At 42.4% G+C, this 23,906-nt stretch overlaps 1 protein-coding gene across 18 annotated transcripts in view; it reads left to right on the top strand.

Moving 5' to 3' along the window:
* The first annotated feature begins 2,677 nt into the window (after positions 1-2,677).
* Positions 2,678-23,906, top strand: part of HIVEP2 (HIVEP zinc finger 2) — a 182,288-nt gene continuing 161,059 nt past the window's right edge. For 8 of the 18 annotated variants that reach the window (XM_079780256.1, XM_079780258.1, XM_079780255.1 and 5 more), the window contains exon 1: positions 2,796-4,980. The gene's annotated coding sequence lies outside the window, so the exon portion shown is untranslated. Of the gene's footprint in view, positions 2,773-2,795; positions 4,981-5,070; positions 5,377-5,474; positions 5,670-20,468; positions 23,657-23,906 lie in introns of those variants that run through there. The other 10 variants (XM_079780253.1, XM_079780264.1, XM_079780247.1 and 7 more) reach the window with 7 other exon arrangements.

Genomic DNA, 23,906 nt, shown 5'->3' with positions numbered 1-23,906 from the left:
TTAAGGGATAGAGTGTACACCCCCTGCTACCTTCTGACAGCTCCTCTTCTTTTTTGGGGGGAACCCACGAGGCCCATCCTTCACTCCAGATCTATGTCTGACCAATCAGATCACCTCATCACCCAAGCCCCATGATTGGTTCATGTGCAAGGACAGCACAAAGGCTGCTTGAGCTATCTGGGGAAAAGACCATTTCCCATTGGAGTTGCTAAAGTAAAAAAAAAAAAAAAGAAAGAAAGAAAGAAAGAAAAGATAATCTAGGACTTCTGCCACCACCCTGAAGAAGAAAGGTTGTCTGAAGAGCAAATGAAACAGAAAGATAAGAAGAGCTGAGAGAGGGAGGAAGACTGCATCAGGGTTACATCATTGGAGCCCAGGATCCAGCTGAGTTGATATTTAGCCCTTGACTTCTAGTTGTGGGAGTCAATGAAGTCCCTTTACAGTTAGTTTGAGTTGAGGGTTTAAATTTGCAACTGAAAGGGTGCTATTGGGAACACAGATGTGCCCGGTTCTAGCAGCTTCATGTACCATGTCTCCTGACACCCAGTTCTCCTGCCAGGAGTATCATGCATGCTCAGCGGCAGTAGATTTTGAGCTTTAGAATGCTTAAGAATCAACTGCAATATCTGTTAAAAATGCAGATTCCTGGGCCCATAAAGATTCAGATTCAGTGGAACTGGGTGGCAAAGGTCATAAACCTGCCCTTTATCAAGATTTTTTCCTGAGTGAGAAAAGTCCTCAGGGTGGCCTGGGTGGTTCTGCTCACTGGCTGTCACATTCTGTTCTAGCTGTACTGTTCCCCTTGAGGTCCACAAACATGCCAGGCCTGCTCTGGTCTTAGAGCTTTATCTTGGCTGTTCCCTCCACCTGCAAAGCTCTTTACTCAGATTATCTCCATTGCTAAAGCATTCCCTTCAAGCCTTGGCAGAAATGTCACTTCCCAACAAGTCCTATTCTGACCTCTGTATTTGATACAGCAACACAACACCCCACCCCACAGACATCCTTTACACTATTTTATGTCCCCCTCCCATAACTCTTCTTACCTTTCAAAGTTCTATACTGTTTATGTCTTATGTTTATTTTCTATCCTGTTGCTACTCTACCACCACACTCCCTCCCGCTACCCCCTCGAATGCAACCTCCAGGAATCAAGGATCTGTTCACTGATGTAACCTTTAGCTGTCACATAGCAGGAACTCAATACATGTTTTATGAATGAAAGTGCTTTCAGTTTGAAGTGCTTTCTGACTGTGAACATGCCATGTGGAAATTAATTAGGTTACTCTCTTAATACCGCATAATCAAGATTATTAGGTGTTTCTTTCCTCTGGAATGAGAAGTGATAAGAAAGATGAGTAATAAAAAGAAGTTGCTACATTGTTGTTGATGTACCCGACGGTTGCCCAGGAGGAACCAGCTCCCTCCACCCCGCCTTGCTTTCCTTAGAGCTTCCTTGGGCTCAGTGCAGGGTTTACTGCTGGTTTTGTCTTCTGAGGATTTCTGGGGAGAGGAGTTCTTTTGTTAATCTATTACACTTACAAGTAAGCGGTTGGACAGACATGTTGCAACATTAGGGGCAGGTGAGAGGAATGCATTTACTTAAAGATGCCAGCAGAGGAAATGTCACCTAATTTATACATACTTACAAATAGTTTTACTTCTGCTTCAACTCACTTCAGTTATCTTCTTCAGAGCTTGATGATTTTGGAACACGGTAAGGAGAATCCAACTTTCACTAAAGAATGTCTTTGTGGGGGGGATGGTCCTCTTTGGGGGTAGGATCAGGTAATCAAAATTGATGTATATTTGCTTTTTGAAAATAATATTTTAGCTGTCCAATTAAATGAGTATTCTAATATTCACATTGTGCCACTTTACCTAGTATTTTAAAGAGGCATTTAAGATTCCAGCTACCATTCATTTTAGTGGAGCAAAACGCTGCTTGCTACTTTCTTTGCTTAGTTTCTGGGAGCTTGGGCAGCTGCTGTTGCGTGTGCTGAAGGGATATTGGGTTCTTAAAGAACCTGCTTAATCTTCTCTATTAACCAATTAAATAAAATGGACTCTGGGCGTACATAGCAGGTGGGTTTGGAAGTGAAAAAAAAAACATGTTGAAAATTACGTTTTGCATTTAAATGGGATGTTTACAAATGCAAAGGCATACATTTAAGAGAATATGATGATTGGGGGAGTTTTTTATTAAGTGCATCAAGTTAAGAAGGGCTGAATAGTAAAGAACTTAATGGAAGAAAAGGCTGGTTAAGCGGAAATAGGCTCTGAATTTAAATGAGATCAACCTGAAAGGACACAGTGAAACTTACTTCAAATCATTCCGATGTTTCTCCTTTGGAAAAAAAAAAAAAAACCATAAAAAATGTACCAACTGCTTTATTTTGCAGAGCCATCCTTCGGGGCAATGTCGCCTTTGGATAGGGTCCTCAGAAATACACCGACTATAGGTCTAAATGAAAAACAAAAACTAAACTAGCAGTGCTAGTCTCGCAGTCAGGAAAGAGGCTGCCCTCCCCTTTTAATGTATTCGTTTTTAATGAACAAGGAAGGGACTATTTGATACGACTTGCCATTTGGTTCCTTTCCGCGAAATCTGAAACTTGAGACGCGAAAAATTCCGGGGTTGGTGAAATACCTGCCCTCCGAGCAGAACCACAGTCGATGTCTTTGGCCCGGAATTCCAGAGACGAATCTCCACCCCGCCCACCGAGTCACCTGCTCAGGGGGAACCCCGGCCAGAAATCCGGGTCGCGCCAGGTCAAATCTTGCGTCTCTTGTTTACTCCGCCCCTGGCAGGGCGGCGGCGAGGCCTGGGGTGGGCAGGGCCGCCCGGGCCGCGGCGCCCGGGGCCACTGGGTTCCGCTCGCCTTGGCAAGCCGCTCGGACTCCCGGGCAGGGTGGCGGGCCGTTCCCGCCCGGCGGGAAGACCACCCGGAGGAGGCGCTCCCGGCGCCAGCCCTGCCCTGGCAGCCACTCGCCGCTCTTCGGCCGCTGCGGCCTCCTGGGAACCTCCCCCGCGGGTTCACACGAGTCCACACAAGTCGGGTTCAACGGCTCGAGGGAGCCCCGGTGTCCCCCGGGTGTCGCCCGGCCGGGGAGGAAGCCCAGAGCTCCGGCCTCCGCTCGCCTGGGATTCCCCCGCTCCTCGGCCCTGGGCTCCGGGCGCTGGGTGTGATCTCTCACTCGCTTCCCTCCCGAGCCGTGGAGCGCGCTGGCTGGAGGCGGCGGCTCGCCCGGGGCCCGGCCCGGCCCCCCGGGAAACCCGCACCGGCTCCGGTCGCCACAGCCCCCAATGATGTGAATGTCCCGGCGAGGTCGAGCGGCGGTTCCCGAGCTGGGTGCGCCCAGGGCGCCCTGGTGAGTGACCCCAGGGGAGGCAATTGGGGCATTTGGAGCGCGTGAAAAGTTCCTGCTTCCGCAGGGTCTCGGAAAGTGCCCAACACTTGGCAAAGCTCCGGAAACGCAGCCGGGAGCTACCTACAGTCTGATTTTTGTTTATCTTGACCGATAACTGGATCGTGAGTCGAGGCCGGGGCGAGGGAGAGGCAAAGGACCAGAGGTACACGGACAAAATAATAATGGCAATACTAATTATTATATAATTCCGTTTGTGACCAAGACAGGGAATGATTCTATGGGAAATGGGGAAGATGGATGGGGGATGGGGGAGAAGGAGGAGGTTTCCGTAACCCTAAAGGAAAATTCTCAGGCTCCTAGAGACACCCAAGTGTTTTTGCATGACAAGTAGAGACCCGCTCTCCAGGGAGTTCCCGGATCCCGGCAAGCGGGAGCGCAGCCGCGATCTTCCCGCCCCGGCGGCCGCGGCGGGGCCCGGCCCAGGGCTCCCGGCCGCCTCCCTCCCCCGTCGCCCGGCGCGCAGCACATCCCTCTCTCCCCAGCTCGCTCCAGACTGGTTTTTCTGGTTCAGCCTCCCTCCCTGGGACGCGCAGGGGGATCCGATGACGTCGCTGGCTGAGTCTCTCCCTCTTCCTCCCTCCCTGCGTCCGCTTCTCCCCCCGCCCCGCCCGCCCTCGCCGCGCACTCCTCCTAGTAACTTCTGTTCGGGGAGGCGCTGCCAGGAATAACCCGGTGCGTCCACCGCCGGGGAGGGGAGGCGGCCGCTGCGGCTCCCACGAGCACACTGCTGCGGCCCGTCCTCGCGGCTCCCTCCGGAGCCCGGCGGCCCCTGCCCCGGGCCCAGCTCCGTACAGTGTCAGAAAAATAAATAAAGGGAAGAGGAGCCCGGGCCGGCGGTCGGGATCTCTCCCCCCCCCCCGCTCCGCGCCCGCCCTCCCCCTGTCCTTAAGGAAATGCTACCAGACACCCCCTACCAGACACGCTCAGCCTCGGCGAGGAGCGGCCGCCGCGGCAGCGAGAACAAGGGCACCAGGGGGGTTTCCTCCCCCTCCTCCTCTCCCTCCTCTTCCTCCTTCTCTCCGACCTCCTCCTCCTTCTCCTACTCAGCGGTGACTTTCCAGGTGAGCGGCCGCCACCGCCGCTGCTGTTGCTGCTGCTGCTGCTGCTGCTGCTGCGAGGATCCCCCTCGACCGCTCGGGCTCGGGCCGCCGCGTCGCGCCCTCCTCCTCCCGCCCCTGTCACCCGGCGGCCGCCGAGGTTTGACAGCCGTCCGAGGGGCTCGCGGCCCGGAGGCGGGCGGCCGGCGGGGGGCGGGCTGGAGGTGAGGGGGTGGAGAGCAGGCGAGCGGGAGCCGCGGAGCGCTGTCTCTCCCACTGGAGGAGGGTCCCCACCAACACATCTCCGCGGACCGTGGCACAAGTCTCGGCCAAGTTGCGTCTTGGACGCCGAGGCTCCCGGGACCCCGGAGCAACTTGAAGGGTCTCCTGGCTCGTTGACAATATCCCTACGCATCTGGACTTTGGGGTGCTGGGTGCAGCTGGGGGCGCGTGGAGGGCGCACTGAACCTTTGGGAGGACAGAGCGGCGGAAATGTAGGTTCCTCGGCTCGGTAAGTGGCCTGGGCGCTGTGTTTTTCCTGCCTCCGGTAGCGCTGGGGAGCTTGTTTCACTTTACACCGAAATAGCCTCCGCCGGGCTCCATCGCCCCTCCCGGCGCGTCCGCGGTGCTTCCCGGTTTCCCGAGGGTGAGGGTCGGAAGGGGCAGGGATGGGGGAGACCTCGAGAGGGGGGGGGGGGGGGTCCGGCGCGTTGGGAAATGCGGGGAATACCCTGGCCGCGGACCTATGCAGATGAGGGGAGGCTGCTTTGCGTAATGTCCTGGCGGGGGAGGGGGCCGCGCGCGAGCGCTGGAGGCAGGAATGTGCCTGGTTACTAATGAGGGACGTGCACCGGCGCGCACCGCCGGGCCACCGCTGCGGCTGCCGCGCCTCTGGCCCCGTCACCAGGTAGCGGGGGAGGGGGCCGCGGCCGAGCCGCGCGGGGAGGGGGCGGGCGGCGCGAGGGCCGGCCGCCGGCCTGCGGCCGAGGGAGCGCAGCGAAGGCGCCGGCTGTTGGCATTTCAGCGACTCCTTTCTCCTGCCCAGCGAGGAAGGAAGGAAGGAAGGAGCGAAGGAAGGAAGCGAGGAAGGAGGGGACTGTCTCGATGGAAGGTTCAGGCGGAGGCGCCCTCGCCTTGCGGGTGCACCGGCCGCGGAGCGGCTCCCGGCGGCGCGGGCTGACAGGGGACGCGTGGAGACCGGTGGGGGCGGTTTGCATGCGTGTGGGTCTGTGCGCCTGCTCGGGGACCGGGAAGGGACATGTGTGTTTGGGCTGTGCACGGTGGGGAGCTGGGTCTGCGCCTTTATGTCTGTTCCCTGAAGTGGGTGGAACGTTGGCCCGTTCCGGGAATGTTCCATGACGTGGTGCAGCCACAGGAAGGGGGTTAACGAGGGGCTCTGCCGCGGCGGCTCCGCCGGCTGCTATCAAAGCAGATGTGCTGCTGCTGCCTCTCCTCCTCTTTCACCTCCCTTCACCCCTCCTCCCGCCTTTCCATTCTGTGCGTCTGGTACTGGAAGGGGTGAGACAGGAAAACATTGCCGTGGGGGCGGCTGGGGGGGTGGGTGGGTGGGAAGGGGGTGATGGGTGTGTATGGAGTCTGTGGTATTTGGTGGGGGAGACTCCAGATCTGCCACCCCAGCTGTTATCACAGATCGGTGCGCTTTATACGCATGTGCCTCCGCGTCCTGTCCCTCTTACATAACACATCCAGTGCTGCAGAGGACAGTAGAAAATAAGACCCCAACCCTCCAAGCCCAGATCGGATGAGGGGATAGAAGGTCAGGAAGTGCCCCTTGGTGTTGTCCTTCGGGGACGTGGCTCCCAGTGGGGAAAAGCAGGGAAGGAGGGTTTTCTTCAAGTGGCTTCTCTCTCTGTGACTTGAAAGCATCCAACTAAACAGGACTGCAGGAACTAGTCCTCTCTCATGAGAAAGCTTTTACCTGCTCTGCTGAGGGCAGCTGGGTACTTGAACCCAGGCGGTGCAGAGAAATGAGAGGGTCCTTAATCCAGACAGTTGGAGGAGATGAGCAATAATATGTGCCGGGTGGAGGGCAGTAAGGATAGCTTTCGGGGGACCAGAGGAATCCCCTGATAATAGGTTTCACCGGAGGCCTTTAGGACACCTGTAATGGCTTAGCATTCGCACAGGAAGCAGTGTGTGCAACTGACATTGTGGAAGCCTTATTCTCTGCACACTTAGGCCTAAAATGAACATAAAAAGGCTTGTTTCCGGTACTTTCATTTAGAATGGAAAATCTGAACTGATTTTTCTCCTTCCTTTTTTTTTTGCCATTTTAAAAATAACTCAGTTTACCTCCAAATAAATATCGGTACTCTTCCCTACCGCCAAATGCTAGACTTTGGTAATTCGCAAGAGAACTGTGTGTTGTTTTTTTTTTTTTTTTGTGTGTGTGTGTGTGTGTGTGTGTGTTTAGCATACTCTGAGCTCTAGTCAAAGGCTATTGACTTTCCTCTTCAGTACAATTTTTCTTTGTAGTGCATAATCAAGCCCAGAAATTACTTGAAATATTAATAAGATCAATTTTAATTAAATTTACAATGATCTAGCCTCATAGAAAAGGACCATTTAACTTTATTAGAAACATTTCCTCCAGTGATATAGTAATGTTTGGTGATGTTTGTCCTTGAGCAAAGCAAATTATTTGAAATATTTGCATATATATTATATTACATAGATAAAAATAATATATACTTTACATATAATACATACATATTATAATTTAAATGTCTTGCACTTTTTCACTTTATAAGACTCCCAAAGCAAGAATTTAACTAAGTAGATTGCGTAATGAGTAGATTTGATTCGATTTTTAGGATATAGGCCAAATAATTTATCAAGACAGAAATGCTTTCCACATAAGAAATCATTTTCATTATTAAGACAGAATTTCTGTGGGACACTAAGGAGTCATGATGAGAATGGTCCATTTTTATTTTGAGGTGAAAAGAATTTGCCAGCATCCACTTAATACTGGCAGTGTGCTTCAAGTGTCATAATCCTTTTTCACCACTAGGTTTGAAATATTCGGTATATTTCTTATGTATAGAGAAATGTTATATTACAATGGTGAACCTTTTGAAAATGGTCCATGTTTCTTACTTTGAAAATAGGTCAGGTATAAAACAAAAATTGCTTATTGGCATAAATATTCCTGTTATGGTGATTTTATTTTATGTGGTTGGCTTTATTAAAGACTACATATATTCATGTATTTATGATTAAATTGATGTGAAATTGATTTGGGGACAATTTTAGGAATGTAAGTGTATTAATGATATTACAAATTTAAAATGTAACTGATTCTTAAATGGTTAGATCCTTATGGAGACCTTTGGAAAAATACCATTAAAGTAGATACAACATTTCTATATTTCTATTAAACATGGAACTTAAAGGGACTTACTATGTGTATATTATTACATAATAAAATCATGTTGTTTAACTACATTGAAAGATTAGCCAGTAGAATGTTTTGATTGATCGGGTTCCTTTTACCTGGGATGTGTTTACAAATGTTCTTGTTACTACGACAACAAAACAGCGACAACATGTATGCAGGCGTTCCTTGTGGAATAATGGTACATGTGTCTGCTTGAGCCTTTGGCACTTTGTCATGATTCAGAAAACCAGGTTGAAAATTTTATGCTTCTTCAATTTAAAATGAAAAATCTTTATTTAAGAAGTTGCCTATTATTTTTTTTAAAGTAGGGCTTATTTTAATAGCAGCATTAATAAATAACAAGTACTCTATTTGTGTTGGTTTTAGATTTTTGAGTTATCAATTATTAGTTGAAGTTAACCGGAAAGCTTCAACATAGGAAAAGTAGTTTAAAGACCTATTGAAAATGTTATTTGGCATGAGTGAAAGTGTTATCCATTAGGAAGTGGAATAATTTAATACCTGATGTGGCAACTATTATAATAAGGGAAAAGTGTCTGAAATCTACTGGATGGATGATTGTCAATCAGACAGGCCGCTAATCACCTAAGTCTGTTAAAAATAAACATTGTTTTCACATTTTGATTCATAGTCAGCATCAGCAGAACTCTCTGTTGGTATATGTGGTAGTCCTGTAGGTGGAGAAATAGTTCACAATTTAAATGATGTGCTTTCAGTTAATGGATTTACATTCTTTAATGAATTCTTTGTGAATCCATCTTTTGGCTAATACTGGTATGTAAGTATTGCAACTTTTTAAGTGATACTTAAAAAGGACTAGAGGAAGTTTGCTAACTCAGCTCAGTGGACTTCAGGTTTCAAGAAATGTCCAACCATCCAGTATGTATGGGTTTGCTGTAACCACACAGGCAGAGCCTTAATTAATCGTGAGTAAAACTTTAGTGAATGTTCCAGTGAGGCTCCTCTGTGTTTGGAGCTATGGATAAATACAGAGGATTGAGAGAAAATGGGAAAACTTTATGGAAATGAGAATGTGTTTAAAGGAAATTGTATAAGTGATATAATTTTCTGTTGGTTCCTGATACTTGATCACAATAAAAAATACTGCTTACTATGTGCTATTTATGGTAATGCTAACAAAAAGGAGGTTATAAACCAGATTTTGTAGGTATGAGATGGCTCTAAGCAATTTGGAAAAATGTTTCAGCACTTTATCTATTATTGTGACACAACTCCCAAGTCCTCATGTGCAAGGGGATAACATAGCTTACTTGGCCTATGGAGTCTTCGGCTTCTCTGAGGTGGACCATGGAACTAACATAGACATAGGACTATCTTGTCTTCATGACTGAATTTGGAATAGAATCTGAACTGCTTGATAAACGGTGTCACAAATCACTTGAGTTACTAACTATTATGTGATCTATTCTACAAGTGTTCATAACTTTAGATTTCCTATCAGTTTAAAATTTGAAGATTAACTAGTTAGTCATATTTAGGCCTATTTGAAAAAAGTGCTTTGGAGAGATGAAAATGATATTTGTGTGCCTAAAGAGGAATCTAGGTAGGAAGCAGGTGGGGTTTGTCCTACCACTTCTGAGTCACCAGGTGGTTGGATGTAAGGTCATGAAGTACTCAGGGCCAGCCAGCATTTTTGACTTTTAACTCATGTACAATCTTAATCCATTCTTCAGCGTACTATGACAGTGCGTCAGTCATCATTGGTCAATACAATTTTTCATCTATTCATTCCACTATGGCTCAGGCTTTGTGCTAGACACCAAGGATATAATGATCTAGACTAGAAAAGTAACTTCTAATCTAGTGGGGTTGACAAATATTAATAATATGGTGGACCAATATATGTAATGCCCATTTATTATGAGTGCTATGGAAGAAATATAAAGGAGTGTATAACAAGGGGTATATCCCCCCTGTCTTGCGGCTGAACAAGCCACCTCTTTGAAGAGGTGATGTTTGAGATGAGACTGAAAGACAAGAGTCAAGTAGAAAAAGGTAGGTGTGAAGAGGGAAAGAGAATTGTATCAAGAGAGAATAATACAAATGCCCTCAGTTTGGGGGATGTACAGTGTTTTGAGGAGTTGATAGCAAGCCAGTGATGCTGGAGCACAGATAAGAAGAGAGGTGATGCAAGGTGAGGCCAGACCATGTGGGCAGGTTGATCACTAGAATGATTACCTAACCTGGCATAAATGGGGGTGGGGGCTGTCCTTGGCATATCAGGATGTCTGATGACTCTACTATTGACCCTGTTAAGGGTTAGAGACTGATCATTGGAGAGCAAATTTGGGAGGCAGGCACTAGTAGTTTGATGTATATATCATGTGTCTCATCATATTTCTTTCTCATCACTGGTCCCCGGCCTGGTAGAAATTTGTTACGATTCAATTGCTGACTTCAGTTGGAGGGGTTGGCTAGCTATTATTATTTGCAGATAAGTTTTTAAAGAATAAATCATTTACATTAAAAAAAAAAACTTATTTGGGGCTCCAGTTAATTGGCCAGCACCATTGATTTAATTACTGAATAATTAACAATTGAGAAGTCCTTACAAGTCGTTGTGGGAAGTAACTGATTAATCTTTGGAGCCCTGCATGAGCTGGATCTATATGTTTCTAAACAGCTAGTGAAACATTCAATTCCTCAGATAATTTCTCACAGGATTGCAAATATCAGGACCTTTGGAAAAGTTTAGATCTTATTTTTTAATTCTCCATATGATTAGAGGAATAACAAAAAAATATGAAGAAAAAGAATAGAAAAAGAAGTTAGTGAAAATAACATTCCTTTATGTATTTTTTGACTCATGTTCTATTTTGTCAACTGTGCCATTTAATTAATTTGTTCCCTGTTTTAAAATTTATATAATGTGTAAAACTCACTTTAGATGGCAAAAGGAATCAGCTTAGGTAGGAGTTCCAACCTTGGGCTCTGGAGTCAGACTCGGGGCTCAGAATGAGTAACTGAGAGGTAAAAGGATGGTGATCTCTGACTCTAACAATTTCACAATCTACAGAAGACATGTGGCTACATTAAAACTTACAAGTGAGAGTAGAGTGTGAATGAGAGCATGTTTTCTTCTAATCAGAAAGACTAGAGGGTCTTTGTGGGAAGAAGTGATTTTTGACTGGGGGCCTTGAAGGTTGAGTAGAATTCCAGCAAATTCTACTAAGAGGGAAGGGTAGGGCATAAAGTACCAGGAGAGAGAAGGAGCACCTGCAAAGGTACATTGGTTCCTGATCGTGTGAGAAAGTTGGTGCCACTTAAAGTTTTTGAGCAGAGGAGTGGTGCAGTCGTGTGTGTTTAGGAAGATTATAAGTATATATGGGATGGGTATACTGGCAGCAAGGAGACAGTTACATTGCTATAATGCCCTAAAGAGAAATAATAAAGGTTGACATTATTGCATGACAATTTGAGTTCTTCTATCCTATGAGCAGACATCTTAAAAATAAATAACAAAAGTGATAAAAATGTTTTGCTAAACATGGTCAAGTAAGTATGACAGATTGTCCATTTACACTACATTTTAAGTACAGTACTGAATCATTATTTTAACCTACTATAAAACTTCTTACTCCAGACAATATTTATAACTAATAATAGTAAATTGACCATCAAACACCAGCTTATAAAGATGGTTACTTTTAAGGTTATATGCTATTTGTATTTTTAGGTGTAAATATTTTAAGGAACCCATAGATGATTCATTTCATGCTTCATTAGAATACCACTTTTTGACTGATGTCCATTTTTACCTAAATCATGACAATACTGGACAGATAGTGTAGTGCAATGTAATGAAAAGGAATGCTTTTATTTTTTTACTAAGATTTATTAGATTGTTTGATTTTCTCTGAAAAAGAAAGCAATATATCAGGGAAGCTCTTATTATTTGCACTGTGGCAGATTCATTTGATTTCAAAAGCCCAATAAAAAGGTGGGACTTTTGAAATCAGGCAGTAGGTAAATATAGACAGACCCTCATTTGTATTTTGTTAGTGATCTGTAGCATGCATATATGGGTAGGCATGCACAACCGCATACCCACATATACTAATCTTAGAAAATCGTATGTGTTCTGTGAGAAAGAACATTTTGATACCTGAAATATAGCCTGAATTCGCATCCTGATAGTGCAGAAAGTATTTATTTTAAAATTAGGTCTAACTCCATATAAAGAAGATTATAGGAAAGGTAATTTAAATTGTAAGTAGCTTTGCTCACTGAAATGCTAGATTCATTTGAAACAGTGTTTTATTTCTTTTGGAAGCCAGACAACTCATTTAATAGTGTACATATGAAACACTAATTTGGCTTGTTAATTGGATGCAATTAAACTGAGGTTATTTTATACTGCTTAATTGTCTGAAAATTACATGCATTGCCACGCCTGTGCAATGTGAGGCAAAAACTGGGGATAGAGTGGGAGTTGGGGTGGAGAGACATAAGGTCTAGTGTGTCTTTGCATTGAGCTTTCTGTAAAAACTTGGAAGCATGTCTTTTAAACACTCTGGACTTCATTTGGAAATGGAAAAGGTTGGAACAGATGGCCTCTAAAGCCTCTTCCAACTCATATTCTATCGGTTTATAAATTCTACTTTGTAGTTCTAGAGAATGCAGTGTCATTATATTCAGTAATTATGGTATTACAAGGATGAACTAAACACTTTAAAAAAATCAGCACAGTGCCAATTTAGCAAATCCGTTAGAGGGAAGGGAATTTAGGCTTAAGGAACACTTACTCTGTGCCAGGTTTCATAGCAGGAACTCTCAATAACAAACCCCACGAATATTTTGCATTATTATTTTCATGTTTACACATAAGGGAATCGAGATTCAGGAAGGTTAAATGGTTTTTGCAGGGATACTCTGATAGTCCATAGTGAAGCAGGACTAGAACTCAGGACTGTTTGGCTCCCAAACCATTTGGTCTTTCCACCATGCCATGCAGCTTAAGCAAATGTTAAACATCAAGATTATATTGTTAGCCACTTTCATCACTTTGCACAGTATTTTCCCCCAGTAGTTGATGCACATCTGCTGGTGACATATACAGGTAACCTAGGGGCTAAGAGCCTAGATTTGAAGTCAGACAGAACAGGGTGAATTCCAACTCTACCATCAGCTAGGGGAATTTAGGAAAGTCACTTAGCCGCTAGAGATTACAAAGTGAGGATGATAATATCTGTTTAAGGATCACTGCAACATTTTTATGCAAATGTGTGCGCAAATCTTAATGAGCACATAGTATATGTATATTACCTGATAGCTGTGATTATTATTAAGAAGGGATTAGACCAAAAGAAAAACCCTGAAGAATTCAAATTGTTGTACACATTTTCATGTGGCCAATTAATCTATTGATTGAAATGATGTCAGAATGCACATTTTTTCAACAGTTAACAAATGGAAATATCTGTTAAAGTTTGGGGTATTTCTTATTGAGCTTAACCAATGCTATAGTATTTAAGTGAACTATATTCTCTGGGATTCATCCTTCTGGAGTTTTGGCCTAAAAAGTAGTCTTTGGGGCCTGAATTACCCAACTTGAACTATGTCAATTGCAAGAGCAGGATAACCAACGTCTCCTTGTGGGACCTTGGGTGTGCTTAGGAGACACAACTGGGGCATTCATGGGACTGCTGATTAAAAAAAATTTTTTTTACTAACTAAACCAAGATTTATTAAGCACCTGCTCTAGAAAGGTGCTATTCTAGACAGTAGAGGCTCATCAGTGAACAAAATAGCAAAAACCAGCACACACACAAAAACTGGGCCCTCATGGCATTTGCATTCTGTTGGACTAACTTTTTAGTTAAAAACACTGTACTACTTTCCAGTGTTTTTAGGAGTCTACTTTTATATTGGGTCTCTCAAGCCAAATAGCAGTTGAAGAAGCACTGCAAGACTTACTAAATCACTGACGAAAATATTTCGCTTATTATATCTATGTATTTTCCTAGTAAGGCAGTTTTCAAAGAGGTACTGTTTTTTTTTGTTTTTTGTTTTTTTATATTTTATTGATTTTTTACAGAGAGGAAGGGAGAGGGACAGAGAGTTAGAAACATCGATGAGAGAGAAACATCGATCAGCTGCCTCCTGCACACCTCCCACTGGGGATGTGCTCGCAACCAAGGTACATGCCCTTGACCGGAATCGAACCTGGGACCTTTCAGTCCCCAGGCCGACGCTCTATCCACTGAGCCAAACCAGCCAGGGCTAGAGGTACTGTTTTTACAGATCTCAATATCGTAGCATAGTTTTTTTGTTTTTTTAAATTCCCTTATGGTTCAGGATTATGGATTTTCATAACCTGTAGAATCAGGTCCTGATTATTATTGTATAGGGGAGGAAAAATGCTTTACAAATGATGCATTCTATTGTAAAACAAATTTATAATCTTGTTAAAGTGAGGCGATTGCCACCACTTATATTGGAGTGTATATTTTTAATCTTATTGAAATGAATTCTTCATTTTTTTTACTGATAATTATTGTTCTAAAATTTCTAATGGATTCACGAACATGTAGACAATGTGCATGGTACGCAGTAGGCATGTGAGAGACATTTGGTGAATGTTTCAAGTCATAATTCTCAAGCAGCTAACAGTCTGGCAAGAAAAATTTGACTCACTGTAAGAGGGGAGGGATGGTCATCAGAACCTGGTGAGGGAAGAAGTCTTGGCTAGTCTTCCCTCCTATAGCTATAGTCCACCAATCTGCTCACTCTTATGAGTTTCTTCAGCTTTTTAAGAAGTTGTCCAAGAGCCCTGACCGGTTTGTCTCAGTGGATAGAACGTTGGCCTGTGGACTGAAGGGTCTCAGGTTCGATTCCGCTCAAGGGCATGTACCTTGATTGCGGGCACATCCCCAGTGGGGAGTGTGCAGGAGGCAGCTGATCGATGTTTCTCTCTCATTGATGTTTCTCCTCACTCTCTATCCCTCTCCCTTCCTCTCTGTAAAAAAAAAAAAAATCAATAAAATATATTAAAAAAAAAAAAGAAGTTGTCCAAGAAACAATTGCCCTACCTACCCACCCAGCAGTCACAAACACTCTGACAGTCATACTCAAGGTCACCCTGGGCTCTGCACTTCCCCTTGAATTTTCTAACATGTGAACAGATGGGGCCATCTTGGGGTAGTTTTTTCCTGCAGTTGGGCAGGGAAGTCTGTAGTTGAACTGGGATTCTTCCATGTGGGACAGTCTTCTTTGGCCATATTTTGTTCAGGGTGCTTTGAGAAGGAAAGGTGTGTGAAGGGGGTCACTATGGGGTTGAGGAAGAGTTGTTTCTTGGTGGGCCTCCTTGGATAAATTCGGCGGAAAAAGGGAATGTATTCCTTTCTTCCATTATATATCCTTGTTTGTGAAGGCAAAGAAAATTGAAGGAGTGAAGGCTTGGGTGTGAATCTTTTTCTCTCAGTGAGGAAATCTGTCTTTGCAACTCAGCAGTGCTCTGTGGGACAATGCTGATGGCTGACCCAATACTTTGTGGACAGGTCATGGAAAGTTCAGCTTCTAATTATCCATTTCTTCTTCTCCTGGTGCTTACATTTTGAATAATCTCTATTTCTCTAAGCAAGGGAAAAATCCAGGGTTATAAACATTCAATGTACTTTCTTGTCATTCAGTTTGTTTGGTATGTGTCAAAGTTTATGTTGGGAAAAATACAGACTTTTGGGAGAAAACGAGGATTTCAAATGTCTTTTCTGTCCTTGTTGTGAGGATGTGCTCATTAAGGCCCACAGAAGGGCTGCAGAGGACACCAGACAGCTGACAGTAAACCTTGACCCCCGTAGTTTATTGCTTGCCTCATTATTGATTTTCAAGAGGATTCAGGCAAAGTGGCTGTACCTCTGTTATATTTCATTATTTCTTCATCTGTAAAAATGCAGCATTGTTTATAGCACTGTCCTACCTCCTGGGAACAGAGCAGGGTAACACACAAGGGAATTGGAGTGGCTATTTTTAGGATATGAAGCAACACTAAGTTTTGAGAATAATTCAGGTGAAAATAAATGTGATACACAGCAATACATTTGTGACAAGGGTTAGTAGACTGTTCTTGTGATAACTGACTGCTATTGATGCAACTTATTACAGGAATATGTAATTGTTCTCAGAAAGATAATGGTCAGCAGCCCCATGGCTTGTAATATCCTATGATGCATTTACATTTTGTGTAGGTCACTAATGCACATGTGTAACAGCATTTTGAGATATTTATACCCATATTCAAGCAAAAGAAAAGGAATCCAAAAACATTTGTTTTTGAATTTGTCATGTTTACTTGTACAATGACCTCAGAATATTTGTGAAGGACTTGGTGCCCAGATTTAATCAAATGTAGCTTTTTAAAAGGGCTAAGTGGCTGAGAATATTCAAAATGACCTTTTAAAATAAATCACCTGGCAGTATGGAATATAGCAGATAATTGGATGCTAAGTGTGGAGATTAGATTTTCTAATGGACAAACTCCAAATTTGTTCAGTCATCGGTTGATTGTTGGCCATGTTTGGTACGAGTTTGCTAATGTTAAACCTAATGATGTCTGAAAATAGTTATCATTGATAATACTAGCTGATCTGAAAAACTTAACATTTTACCTAATAATCTCAACAATTTATATTGGAAGAAAAATGTCCTGATAATTAGTCTTTCTTTTTTTTATATTCTTATGGGTTATAAAGGATGGGAGCAATGAGAATCAAACAGAAGACATTTTGAAATTAATTACAAATTTGCCCTGGTTTTGATGTCTGCTATGATTATATTAACCCTTCTGATGGCTGTAAAAGCAAACAATGCCTAATAGTATGCCCAACATTTGTGATCTACTTGAAGGCAATTGCTTTTGGTTTAAATTTCATAAGAAATTTTTACAATACACAGTTGTGTAAATCAAACTACTGTTCTTATGTCTGATGTGTAAGTATTTCTAAAAAAAGGAAGTAGGGAGAAGGGAAGGGTATAGAAGTGGGATTCTGAGGTCTATGTTGCGAGAAATACAGACTTTTGGGAGAAAATGAGGAATATGCAAATGGCCTGCTTCCTTAGTCAATGTAACCTTTCCCAAGTGCTTTTTTCCAGGTGGGTCAGATCTTGGTTTTGAGCAGGCTGCATCTGCACTATCAGTTTAGCATTTGGGAGAAGTTTTACTTGTTCCTGTCACTGTGATATAAGTTGTAGTCGGCAGTGGTGACTTATTTAGGGCATCTCTTAAAGGGTCTAATTTAAATTATGCTGATTAACTTGCTTAGGTATAGAATCTGATGTATTGATATGTCAAATGGTGACAGGACACTTTCACTGTGATGTCTTTCATAGAATTTCAGGGTTAGATAAAACCATTGGAGGCATCATTTAATCCCTAACTGAGCAAGGAGAAATAAATCACTCAGAACAAATCACCAAGGACTGCTGGCATTCAATCTCCGCTAAAATACCTCTTCCTTTCTTAGGGAGGCCTGTTGCTCTCTTAGATGCTTCAGTTTATCAGCAGTTGACCCTCTGCAGCTATCCAGAACAAGTTTACTCATTGACTTGCATGACAATCCTACAGTTATTTAAAGCTCGCGATTGTGTTCACCCGGAATATTCTTTTATCCAGACTAAATATTACTGCTTCCTTCAAAAAGACCTTTTATAATGTAGTTTTCATTTTTATTTTATTAATTTCTTCAGGGATCAGGCTGTTCATGTCTGAAAATGTACTCCAGGCTATGTTTGTTATGAGTCCCGAAAAATAAATTGCTTGTCTCCAGTTACTCTTCAGAATGTAGCCTCTTGCCAACTGGTTTAGAAACATTTTATGGAAAAGGCCTACTAGACATGCTTGCTAAGACTTTTACAGCTGGAACAGAGTTGGAATGTATACTCATGTAATACAAATCTATTTTCATAAATGCAATTATTGAGGTTCTGGCATGTGTAAGGTACATGGGAATATAAAATACAGTAGAGATAGAAATAGAATGTAAGATACAAAGAAGAGTGTTTCACTGTTTTCATCATCAAAACTTTATAATCTATTATGTTATGGGAAATAACTTTGCTAAGGGAGCTATAATTAAAAGAAGCAGTTTAACTACTACACGAGAGGCATATATGAAGTGTTAAGGTATAATAAAATCACCCCTGGCCCATGAGATCCCAAGAGGTTTCATGGGAGAAAGGGATGCTTCAGATAGGCCTTGATTTTGATGGGCACCAACGTGGGAAAGTATCAAGAGTGTTTTTAGAGGAGCATCTGACTTAAGGGCAGCATAAAATGCATATCAAGTGAACACTGGTAAAAAGTTAGAATGTTTGGAATATGTTGGGTAAAGGCTTGTATTCCAGCTTAAAGAGTTTGTACCTAAAATAAGAACGAACGGTGGGCACATGTACTGTAACGCATTGAAAATTTGGTTCCCGATTTTGGCAGTTCCATAACTTTACAAACATAGTTAAATGAAATAAAATATATGTGAAAATTTCTATGCAGAAATTCTATTTCATTTATAAAGAGTATGAATTATGTGTGTTTTGCATTTAAGACATATTGGCTTTGAATTAGCTATCATTATTACTCTCTTTGTCCCAGAAGCCCAACAATTTCAAGGACACTTACTAATCATAAAGGTAAAGTAAATACATTGCTGATGGACATGTTGTTATATTCACACCTGTGTAAGTTATTAGTACCTTTTCTATTTACTACTCTTTGGCCATATAAATGACATGCCATACTGACAACAAGGTTAGCTCATATGGTTGCAATTTTAGTATAAAATAAATTAACCTTTTCTTCAATTTATAGTAATTAAAAAGGGAGATACAGCCCTGGCCTGTGTGGCTTAGCTGGTTGAGCATTGTCCTGTGCACTGAAAGATCACAGATTCAATTCCTGGTCAGGGCACATACCCGGTTGTGGGTTTGATCCCGGTTGGGGCATGTGTGGAAGGTAACCAATTGATGTTTCTCTCTCACATCGATGTTTCTTCTCTCTCTCTCTCTCTCTCTCTCTCTCTCTCTCTCTCTCTCTCAAAATCAATAAAAACATATTTAAAAAAATGGAGATATAGAATGTTGGGAAATACTTCTATGTAGGTGTGTTACTTATAAGATTGTCACCTATAAAGTACCTTACATATACAATGAGTTTTATTGCATCTTAATAATAATTTTGAAAAACATTCTTACTTTGGGTTGACTGTCTTTAGTAGCTATGAGAAAACTCTCTTCTTCTAATTTATCTACATAGATTGCTTATTAATCCACATAATAAATAGTAGAGATGGTGAATACCTAAATGGACAAATATTGCATAGTACAAGTGGATCTATATGCAGAAGCAGTCAATACATTAGACAATAGCAATGTTAATTACTGTATGTTGCCAAAACAAAAGTGAGTACTTTGATTTTGGAACCTTTAACCACTGTGGAAAGTAACTTATTTTAGATTTAGTCATTCTTTTAGTCTCTGGAGAAGTACACAGAACTTTGTGAGGGACTAGGAGAGAATAGAAAATAGTTTATTGTAATAAAATAACAGACAGTTCATTAATTTTTAATTATACTTTGATGCATGTGGGAACACTGATGTTTCAATAACAGTTGATTATAGGCCATCTGAGCATTTACTATTATTTAGACTTTATTGAGGGTCTATCCTGAAATATTAAATATAGATGGAGGAAGTGTGTTCTGAAACACTTGAGTACTACATATATATTTCCATTTGAAGAACATACTGGCTTTTACCAAGAGCCTGAAAGGTATGAGGTAATGATACTTCTTCTTGTTATCGTCTAGAGGAGGGAATGGACAGTGTTTGAACCTCCTGTAGGTCTGCGGACTGTCTTAGGGACAGGTGCTGTACTTTGTATAGTTACCCAGCTCTGAAGGGATCAAGACACTAGTAATTTGTGCTAAGGGCCCTTTAATAAAGAGAAGGTTGTCATTTTGGGGGCAGTTTGTAAGAAAAAAAAAATCACGGGGCTTGAAAATGCTGAAGGGTCTTACTGAAACCTGAGATTGTGAAGCATGTAGGTAGGTGGGTTTTTCATAAAAGGTTTCTTCATTCATATGTGTGCTTCTGTGTGTCTGTATAATGCACTTCTGTCTTCATTCCTGCATGTTTCTGTTCACTCTGACTCTGCTGCATACATAACTTTGAGCTGGGCTCTGATTTCGGAGAGAACTGGCTTCACAGAAACACTGTGGTCCTACAATGTGTAATGGAAATAGACCTAGGCAAGAAGAGCATCCCGATGGTTTTATCATTGCATTTCTTGGGGGCCAGTTGTCTGGAAAAACAACAAATGATTGGTGAATGCTCATTTGAGAAGAATACTCAATATTGGATATTATGAGAGAAGAATAAAAACTTAGTATGCCCTTCTGTATATTTTTAGCGATGTCAGCTTGTGAGAGCAGTCAGCCTCTCACAGACAAGTTATATCAAAGACTATTCAGCATCCAAGAACATGTGGAGGCTCTGTGGTAGAGAACCGGGATCTCAGAACATGGAGACCCAAATCATTACTGCCGCATTCCACTACTCTCATGTCATAACTACACATGTAAATGAAACCAATCCTGAATTAAATAATGAGTTTTTAAATAATTAACCTGGGGAATGTCAAGTCTCAATCCTTTTCCATTGGATGAAATGAGTATGTTTTTCCTGGATTGGAATTGTGTACTCTCATAATGTTCTTGAAAGCATAAAATTGGAACATTTAAAAAAGTGTTGTGTTTTTTTTTCTGGCAGTTTCTAAAGAGAAAGTGTAAAAAATACATTACATTGCAAAGCATCCTTTTATCCTCACAGTTTATTTGTTCTCTTTCATGATATAAAAGAGACGCATTTGAAAATAGCACCAGGAACATGAGGAGTTTATAGTTTATTATTATGGTTTATATTTTCAATTATGTATTTATTCACAAGTTTATTTCATTGCTATTGTACTGATGTTTATATCTCAGTCTGTACTAAATGTATGGTAATACTGATTTCATTTAGTTTGAAATTAGGATTATAAAATAGGATAATATTTAGTCATCCTTCTTTTGTCCTTTCCAAGTGCCATCACTAGCAATTAAGTATAAACTAGAGAACATGAACTTTGAATAAAACCTTCAGTGAGCTTAGATAGTATTTGGGAAGTCACTTGCAGTTTGTGGAGTGTCAGTTACATACCATTGACAGATGATGTAAAGGAGTAGGTGTAAGTATGTTCTAATAAAAAACTCAGGAATCACTGCAAAGATTTAATGGATAAATTGGTGATTGATATGAGGGGAAAAAAGACACTGAAAAATGTTGGTTTGAGTTCGCGCTGAAGACACAACCTCTGCAGTGTTTCCCAGGATTTGGACACATAGGTATCACTTTCACAATCAAGAATCCTTTCATAGCAGTTTGAGAAGCTCACGGAAGTTGTTTAACAATTGCTGTGTTCAAACTAGGTAGGTAAAGCAGTTGGATGTGATTTTTTTAGGCCCCTCCCAGCACTCAAAGGAAGAGACCCTGGCTACCAAGCCAGCCTAGAGCATCCTAGGAAGTACAGAGGGCGTGGTTTTAGTTTGGAGTTTGTGGAGTATGGAAAGGGAAGGGTGTGGCATTCCTTTTCAACAAGATTTAAAGGAGCCCTTCTAAGATCCATACATCTATGCTAGCCCTGTGTTCTGAGCCAATTTCTTGATAAAATAGGGATAGGAAAATATGTAAAACAAATGGTAAACAATAATAAGCTATGCAAGTTTAAGATATTGTGTGATAAAATACTCAACTATTTTATTCAGATGTTTAGAAAATAAGACAACAAAAAAAAGTACTCACGGGCTTTGGATCACTTTAAGTGGAAGTCAAGGTTACCTTTATATTGTCCTTAGGTAGTAAATGACTAGATAGGACAACTAACATATATTAAATTGTAATATCTTTTATGTGCATTTAAAATATAATTTTTTAAAAAGTAACTTCTTTATCAAGGAGGGATAGGCCCAGATGATGAACTTCATGAAAGCATCAAGATGATTATTTCTTTGTCAATTCTTAGGATTCATCATTTACTTGTAAATCTGTAGGTTAGCATGCAGTACATATTGTAATGATACAACACCCTAAACATTTATTTTTAAAATAGAATTTATTTTTTAGAGCAGTTTTAAGTTCACAGCAAAACCAAGTGAAACAGAGATTTCCCATGTCCTCCCCCCTCATTATCCCCCAATGTCAAAATTTTGTACCAAAGTGATACATCTGTTACAACTGATGAACCTACATTGACATATCATTACCACCCAAAGTCTGTAGTTTACATTTTGTGAAACTCTAAATATTTTAATTACATGTAATGATGTGAAACATTGTTTAGTGCAAATGTTAGAGATGTTGGTACAATATAACTTCTGTAACATTGATTCACCTTGAGAAAAACAGAATCTATAATTTGTTTTTTAATTGATAGGGTCATTTTCACATTATGTCTTTCAGTTTTTAATCTAAAAATGGTTATACAATACCTTATGGTCTTATTTTTAACCCTTCTGAACCTTAAACCACCGCTTCTCTCGAGTTACATATGGTTATAATCTGGTTTATGGTTTGAAACTAAAGGGAAGGCTGGGAATTTAGGATAAAGGAAATTTTAACAATCACCATGATTTTTATAAGAGTGGGTAATTTCCATATTGAAACATTATGGCCAAAAGTTTTGTATGCTATTAAAATGAGTAAGTACAAGATTGAAAGATTTTTAAGAGACTGTTTTTTTTTTAATATTAGACATTTGAGATATGATAAATTAAGGACTTCATAAGTAAAAGGACATTCCATGTTGTGTAATGGGTGTTTGAATAATGAAAACATGGTTTAGAGATGTGTAAGGGTGTCTTCTTGCCTTTGACCTCAGGGAAGCTATGCAGTACAGATACCTTCTTTTTCCTCTTCAGCTGACAGTTAAGAGGAATCCACAATAGGAGACAGGAATCAAAGAGATATAATTGCAACAACACTGAAAAGATTTTCACTTTTGATTATTTAAAAACAATCCTGGTGGGAAAAAAGTCACCTACGTTAAAAATGAAGCGAAGAAGCTTGCACAAGGAAAGTGCTTCCTCCAAACACCGTGAAACACACGCCTTCGCCTTCACCCTGGGAAACACACAGGACGGAGAGGCCAGCCCACAGCAGTGGCCTGGCTGGTTCATTCTGGGAGGAAAAGCGGCTCCCCCCGCGGCCGGCGCGGGGCTGCTCCGGTGGCTCAGCCGCGTCCCGGCGCCGGGCTGTGCGGGCACCAGGCGCTGGGACTGTTCCAGGAGCCGGGAGCCCCGACCGCCCTGCCCTCGCCCGCTGCGCTCGGCCCGCCCTGGAAGGGCCTGAACTTTGGCCCTTGTCCGCTGACACCCTCGGGAGTTTGAATGCAATGACGTCTCCGCTCGGTTCAGCTGCACAACAGGAAATGCTCTCCGCCTCCCCCGCCTGCTCGGAGAAAGTGGGGCTTGCTTCTCCCGGCGGCCGCCCTGGCGCTGGCCTAGACCTAGTTTCGGGGCCGCTGCTCGGGCTGCTCCCTCTGGGTCGGCGGGGCCCGGCGCCCTGGGCGGGGACGCCGAGGAGGATGCGCTGCCTTTGCAAGGGCTCACTTTCCCCAGCGTGCCAGGGGACGCCTCTGTGCTGAACAGACAGGAATGCCGGGGATCACTGGCCTGGGGGAGACCACATCGCTTGCATAATAGAGAGAACACCCGGTCAGGTGGGCCAAAAGCATTGGCAGGCTCCCGGAATCCAGCGAATAGTGCTGAATAATGCTGACTACAGAGGGCCTGAGTAGACTTTTAGTCACCTTGATAGAATGTACAGTCTCTGTCTTCACAAAGCCCTGCCGGGAAACCTCTTGTTTAACCCTCCTTCCAACTGCCACCTTTTACTTTGCTGTGGAAACAAAGATGTGCATGTTCAGCGCGAAGCACAGGCATCGCGCGGTGATACCCTTTGAGAGAGTC

Source organism: Cnephaeus nilssonii, assembly GCF_951640355.1.
Source record: "Cnephaeus nilssonii genome assembly, chromosome: 9".
NCBI lineage: Eukaryota > Metazoa > Chordata > Mammalia > Chiroptera > Vespertilionidae > Cnephaeus > Cnephaeus nilssonii.
The sequence above is the reverse complement of the archived record's forward strand: the minus strand, read 5'-3'. Positions and strand labels throughout refer to the sequence as shown.